The sequence below is a fragment of the Sapajus apella genome, unplaced genomic scaffold, assembly GCF_009761245.1.
Source record: "Sapajus apella isolate SASKATOON/1434 unplaced genomic scaffold, GSC_monkey_1.0 scaffold211, whole genome shotgun sequence".
Classification (NCBI taxonomy): Eukaryota; Metazoa; Chordata; class Mammalia; order Primates; family Cebidae; genus Sapajus; species Sapajus apella.
In genome coordinates this window covers 1-6377 of record NW_022437151.1, presented here as the reverse complement: position 1 = coordinate 6377, position 6377 = coordinate 1, and the positions used below count along the sequence as shown (strand labels likewise).

The 6377-nt window shown below is 49.7% G+C and overlaps 1 long non-coding RNA gene across 1 annotated transcript; it reads right to left on the bottom strand.

The window, feature by feature from the left end:
• Positions 1 to 570: 570 nt before the first annotated feature.
• Positions 571 to 4452, bottom strand: LOC116544289. Its single transcript, XR_004265874.1, has 2 exons — positions 3994 to 4452; positions 571 to 621 (listed from the first exon to the last, which is right to left on the bottom strand). It is a non-coding gene; the product is annotated as an uncharacterized LOC116544289 (long non-coding RNA).
• Positions 4453 to 6377: the final 1925 nt, after the last annotated feature.

Sequence of the window (6377 nt, the reverse complement as noted above, 5' to 3'; positions counted from 1 at the left end):
ACTCTTCGACATCTTCCATTTCACACTCCAAAGAAAGGTCTTTAGCGAGTTTTACTATTTTTTCCCGAATCGTTTCAAGTTCATGTTCACTGTCAAATCCGTCAAAATCATTAACATAGCGCTTAACACAATTTTTCCAGATGCCATTCATGCACTTTGTCGTCACAGCCTCCCAGGCAGTAGCGATATTCTTGATACACACCAAAATGTTGTAGTGTTTCCCAAAATCTACAGTGGAGCAGTCGTGGCTAGCGATTGTGGTCGTAAAGTCGAATGGTCGTAAGTTGCATAGGTCGTAAGTCGATCAATACCTGTAAGAGCTGACTAACATCCCCATGTGGTTAGCAGAAATCAGTGCTGGGTCCCTCTGAGGCTTAGCTTGCTGAAAGCTTATTGGTGAACAGCAGATAGGGCTCCTAAACAGCACACCCTCGTTTTGCCAAAAGGAGGTAGGTTTGGGGCCTGAGGGATGTGGTGGGTAGACTGGCATGCCTGCAGAGGCAGATGAGAGGAGTAGGGTTCTTACTGGCTGAGGTTCAGGCCCATTTCCTGGAGGGCTTGTTCCTGCCCCTTGCAGATCTTCTGCAGCTCTGTCTTCTTGTCCTGAAGCTCCCACAACTCCTAAAATGAACAAACCAACCAGATACTGCTGGACAGAGGATTACAAGGAATTTTTTTTTTTTTTTTGAGATGGAGTCACGCATTGCTACCCAGGCTGGTAGTGCAGTGGTGCGATCTTGGCTCACTGCAATCTCCGCCTCCTGGGTTCAAGCAATTCTCCTGGCTCAGCCTCCTGAGTAGCTAGGACTACAGGAATGTGCCACCATGCCCAGCTAATTTTTTGTTATTTTTAGTAGAGGCAGGGCTTTCACCATGTTTGCCAGGATGATCTCGATCTCCTGACCTCGTGATCCACCTGCCTCGCCCTCCCAAAGTGCTGAGATTACAGGCATGAGATGCTGCACCTGGCATTTTTTAAATAAAGATTTAGCAACCAGAGCAACAAACAGATCAGAACATTTTCAAGAGCAAAAAGCAGCTGGGCACAGTGGCTCATGGCCTGTACTCCCAGCACTTTGGGAGGCTGAGGTGGGCAGATCACCTAAGGTCAGGAGTTCAAGGCCAACCTGAACAACAGGGTTAAACCCTGTCTCTACAAAAACAAATTAGCTGGCAGTGATGGCGGGCACCTGTAATTCCAGCTACTTGGGAGGCTGAGGCAAGAGAATCGCTTGAACCTGGGAAGTGGAGGTTGCAGTGAGCCAAGATCCTGCTACTGCACTTCAGCCTGGGCAACAGAGCAAGACTCCATCTCAGAAACAAAACAAAACAAAACAAAATAAACAAAAAAAGAGCAAAATACAGTCATATATTAATGCCCTTCAAGATTATTTCTTGCTAGCTTACTCTTGACACTGGGCAGCTGGAAGAGAAGCACTCCAGAACGCTGCAGCTGGGACAGAGACCTGGGACAGGATAGCTACATTCATCAGTCACATTAAAAATATTTACCCTCGGAGCTGGGAGTGGCTCAAGGCTGTAATCCCAGCACTTTGAGAGGCCGAGGAGGGTGGATCACCTGAGGTCAGGAGTTTAAGACCAGCCTGGCCAACATGGTGAAACCCAGTTTCTACTAAAAATGCAAAAAAATTAGCTGGGCATGGTGGCATATGCCAGTAATCCCAGCTACTTGGGAGGCTGAGGCAGCAGAATCACTGGAATCTGGTAGGCAGAGATTGTGGTGAGCTGAGATCATACCACTGCATTCCAGCCTGGGCAACAGCGTCAGATTCCATCTCAACACAAAAAAAAAAAAAAAAAAAAAATACCCTTGGCTGGGAATGGTGGCTCATGCCTGTAATCCTAGCACTGTGGGAGGTTGAGGTGGGTGGATCACCTGAGGTCAGGCATTCGAGATCAGTCTGGCCAACATGGTGAAATTCTTCCTCTACTAAAAATACAAAAATTAGCAGGGAATGGTGGCACATGTCTGTAATCCCAGCTACTTGGGAGGCTGCAGCACAATTGCTTGAACTGGGGAGGTAAAGGTTGCAGTGAGCTGAGATTGTGCCATTACACTCCAGCATGGGCAACAGAGCAAGACTCCATCTCAAAAAGAAAAAAAAAAGTTACCCTCACAGGACAAATGAGGCGTCACCTGTTTGAGCTTCTTTTTAAAACTGTTTACAAAACAGATCAACATCTCAAAAAATCTAGAGAAACCATACACAAAATTATATGAAACTTGCATCAGCAAAGACTAGTTTGAAAGGTGGTTTTCTGTTCAACTCTCAAAAAGCTGCTTTTTTGGAAAGCACTTGTCAAGGGTGATGTAGACGGTGATCTGGGCCTCATTTCATGGCTAGAACACCCAGAGGCTGGCTGGACCATGTGAGGAGCCCTGCAGGGAGGGAGATCCCCAGGGACAATGGCACTGACACCTGGGGTCAGGACACCTTGAGTCAGGCTGGTAAGTCCAGGACGGAGACCCAGAAGGTAACGGGGGTTTCTGGGACCATGGAGAGCAACGATGGAGCTTAGGCCTGAGCAGTGGGTGGCTCCCTGCACACCCCGTGCCGCAGCTTCTGCTTCTGTGCACACGCTCGTGAGGCACGCTGGGGCTTCACCGGCGATATTAGACATTGTTCTGTCCCTATTGTTGGGGCAGGCTGTAATTGTGTAATTCGAATCTTTTGACTGAAGCATTCTGAAGCAGAATAAAGGAGGTATGCCCCGGGATGAGGCAGAACTTTCTGAAAGTCCTCTTCTGCCCTCCCCTTCCTCCCTTTCACTCTCCAAGCCTGACCTGGCTCTTGAGGAAGCTCTCCCTATCCCCAACAACTCCAGGCACTTTCCACTAGAAATCAAAAGGGTCTTTCCTGACTCACTCGACTTGTGCAGTGGTGTCCATTACCATGTTCAATGCAACAAAATCCAGGTCCAGAAGTCACCGCAGCCCTGTAGGCCCCTCCTGGGAAGGTGCTGAGAGAAGCCCAGTTTGGGCTCAGTTGCACTGCACCCAGCAATGCAGGGGCCTGACAAGAGGGCACCCCATCCCCACAAGGGAGGACCCCCTCCATAGTGACCCAGGCTGCAGTCAGCTCTGTCCAGGATCACAGAGCCTTCTTCCCTCTGGAAAGACAGCCGATGATTTTATATTACAGCAAATGTTTCACACTGCCTCGGAGTTTCCTGGGAGGTCTAGCTCCACAGCCAGACAGTGAAGGCCTGCTGGACCCTACTTCTCTCGCCCTCTGAAGCCCACAGCATCCAGGCCATGCCTCTAAGTGAGAGGGTGTTCCAGGGGACTGAGGTGCAGTTGAGGAAGTGGAGGGCGCGTCAGTCTGCTTCCCAGGGATGACCTGACCCTGAGCAGAGTGACTGAGGTGAGGACTGGCATGTGGTCGAAGATGTTTACTGGTTCCTCCCAGCTTCCTCTCCTGCAAGCCTACCACCCACTCTCCACGCAGTAGCCAATGACTGTCCGCGAATGAAATGGATCCTGTCCCTCCACCAACTTCCCATCATTTTCCGAATAAAACTCACGTTCCTCCCCCTGCTCACAGGGCCCATGAAGGGCTCCCTCCTGCCTGCCGCCTGAGGCCTCCCCTTTGCTCCTCACACTCCTGTCTGCTCCTGCATTCTCTGCCCCAGAAGTGCTTTGCAGGGCATCACTCACTGGAGCCTCTGCTCACCGATCGCTCCCTCCCCAGACCTCTCTGCACACAGGCCACCGAGGACACTGTTCTGCTTTATTCTCTTCATGGCACTCACCTTTACCTGAGCTGGCCAGCAGGCTTAGTGGCTTATGCTTTGTCTTTGCCTTAAGCTCCTAAAACAGGAGCTCCCTAGGCAGGGAACAGCCTCCCCACACCCTGGAGCTGCTTGGCTCCCACACAAAGGGAGAGGAGCAGGGAGAGGAGCCTGCCAGGAGCACGGGAGGGGCTTCTGGGGCTGCTGGAGGCTCTCCTCTCCCAGGCTGGCCCACCTCACCTTTTGCAATCCTTCCACTTGCTGTAGCTCTGTTCTGAGTAGAGAGGAAGTGTCTTTCTCGTGCTGTAATTCACGCTGAAGAGCTTGTCTTTGCTCTTTTTCTGATTTCAATTCTTTCTCTAGGCTTGAGCTGTTTTCCCAAAATGAACTTGAGTTAGTCCCAGTGGGAGATTTTCATGGAAGATCCACAACCCAATTCACTGCCCAGGAAATGGAGAACTCTCAGAATTGGCACTTGAGCATCTAAACCCTTTGGCAAGGCTTCCCTCTCCCCCAGGGTCACCTACCCTTCCACAAAAAAGAGCAGAAACCAGGGAGAGAAAAGCCTGCAGGGACACACTGGACACTTACACAGGAGAGAAGAAAGAGCTCTAGAACACTTAGGACCACATAGGCAGAATCTCCCCTGACATAGAGATCTGAAGAAAGGAAGTCCAAAATTTGTTCTTTTTTTTGAGACAGGGTCTAGCTCTGTCACCCCAGCTGGAGAGCAGTGACACAACCTTAGCTCACTGCAGCCTCAACCTCCTGGGCTCAAGTGATCTTCCCGCCCTGGCTACCCAAGGTATGCGGATTACAGGCATGAGCCACTGCGCTGGCCAGTTCATTCTGCTTTCTTTCTTTTCTTTTCTTTTTTCTTTCCTTTTTTTTTTTTTTTTTTTTTTTTTTTTTTTTTTTTTTTTTTTTTTTTGAGATGTGCTCTGTTGTCTGTTGCCCAGGCTGGAGTGTGGCGTACAGTGGCGTGATCTCGGCTCACAGCAACCTCCACCTCCTGGGTTCAAGCGATTCTCCTGCTTCAGCCTCCCAAGTAGCTGGGATTACAAGCACCCGCCACCACAGTAGAGACAGGGTTTCACCATGTTGGCCAGGCTGGTGTCAAACTCCTGACCTCATGATTCACATGCCTCATGATCTACCTGCCTCAGCCTTCCAAAGTGTTGGAATTACAAGTGTGAGCCGCTGCGCCCAGCCTCATTCTGCTTTCTATATCCTGTGGCAAGGCTGACAGTGGAGGATCCTGGAGGGAGGCCAGGAGTGAGCCTCAGTCTGAACCTGACTCCTTCCTTGTACCAGCTGAGTGGCCCTGGGGGCACTGCTGGAACCCCTGGAGTCTTCTCTCTTTGTGGAAATAAAGATGGCTTTATCTCTTCTCTTGACAACAGGCTTTTAGCTTGGCATTTATACTATCTCAAAAAATCTATAGGCCAGGCAGTGGCTGATGCCTGTAATCCCAGCAGTTTTGGAGGCAGAGATGGGTGGATCACTTGAGGCCAGAAGATTTTAACCAGCCTGGCCAACATGGCAAAAGCCTGTCGCTACTAAAAACACAAAAATTAGCTGGGTGTGTTGGTTTGCACCTGTAGGCCTAGCTACTCACGAGGCTGAGGCACAATAATTGTTTGAGCCTGGGAGGCGGAGGTTGCAGGCGCAGAGACTGCACCACTGCACTCCAGCCTGGATGACAGAGTAAGACTGTTAAAAAATCTATCGATGAACTGTGCGTAAAATTATATGAAGCTTACATCAGCAAAGGCTAGGTGAAAGGTGGCTTTCTGCTCAACACTGACAAAGTTGATTTTTTGGAAAGGGCTGGTCAAGGATGTTAAAGGCTACAACCTGGGACCATGGTCTGAGAGTGGCCAGACCTCCTGGAGGCTAGTTGGACCACGTGAGGAGCCCTGCGAAGAGAAGCTCCCTAGGAATATACTGAACCTGCAGGATGAATGCTGAAGCAGGATACTACCTGCCCCCAATTCTTCCCAGTCCCTCCTGAGCCACAACCCAGCCTAGGCTTGCTGCAAGGCCCCTACCACTGCTCGTGCAACTGGAAGAGGTGCCGATCCTCCCGCTGAGCTCCTGCTGCAGCTTGTGGCTCCGCTCCTCGGCCCCCTGCCTTGCCCGCTCTGAGTGCTGCAACCTGGATGCAACACCAGCAAGGGCACAAATGAAGCAAATCTTGTAAGGAAAGGATGACTTTTGCATACCTTTGCTGGCTGAACTTCTTTTAAAAATTAACACACAGTAAAATTAACTCTTGTGAGTTTAACACGTGGAGATTCAGCTCCACCACAATCAGGATACAGAACAGTTCCACCACTCCCAAAACTCCCAAGTGCTACCCCTCTGAAGTCACACAGTCTCCCACCTCAGCCCCTGGCAACCACTCATCTGTTCTGCAACAATAAGGCTTTGGCTTTTTGAGAATGTATAAATGTAATTATACTTTATATAACCTTGAGACTGGCTTTTTCTCAGAATAATGTCTTTGAGATCAATTCAAGTTTCCATGTGCATTAATGGTTCATTCCTTTTTTCTCCCGTTCATTCCTTTTTATGGCTGAGCTGTATTTCACTGCACAGATGTGCCAGTTTGTTTATCCACT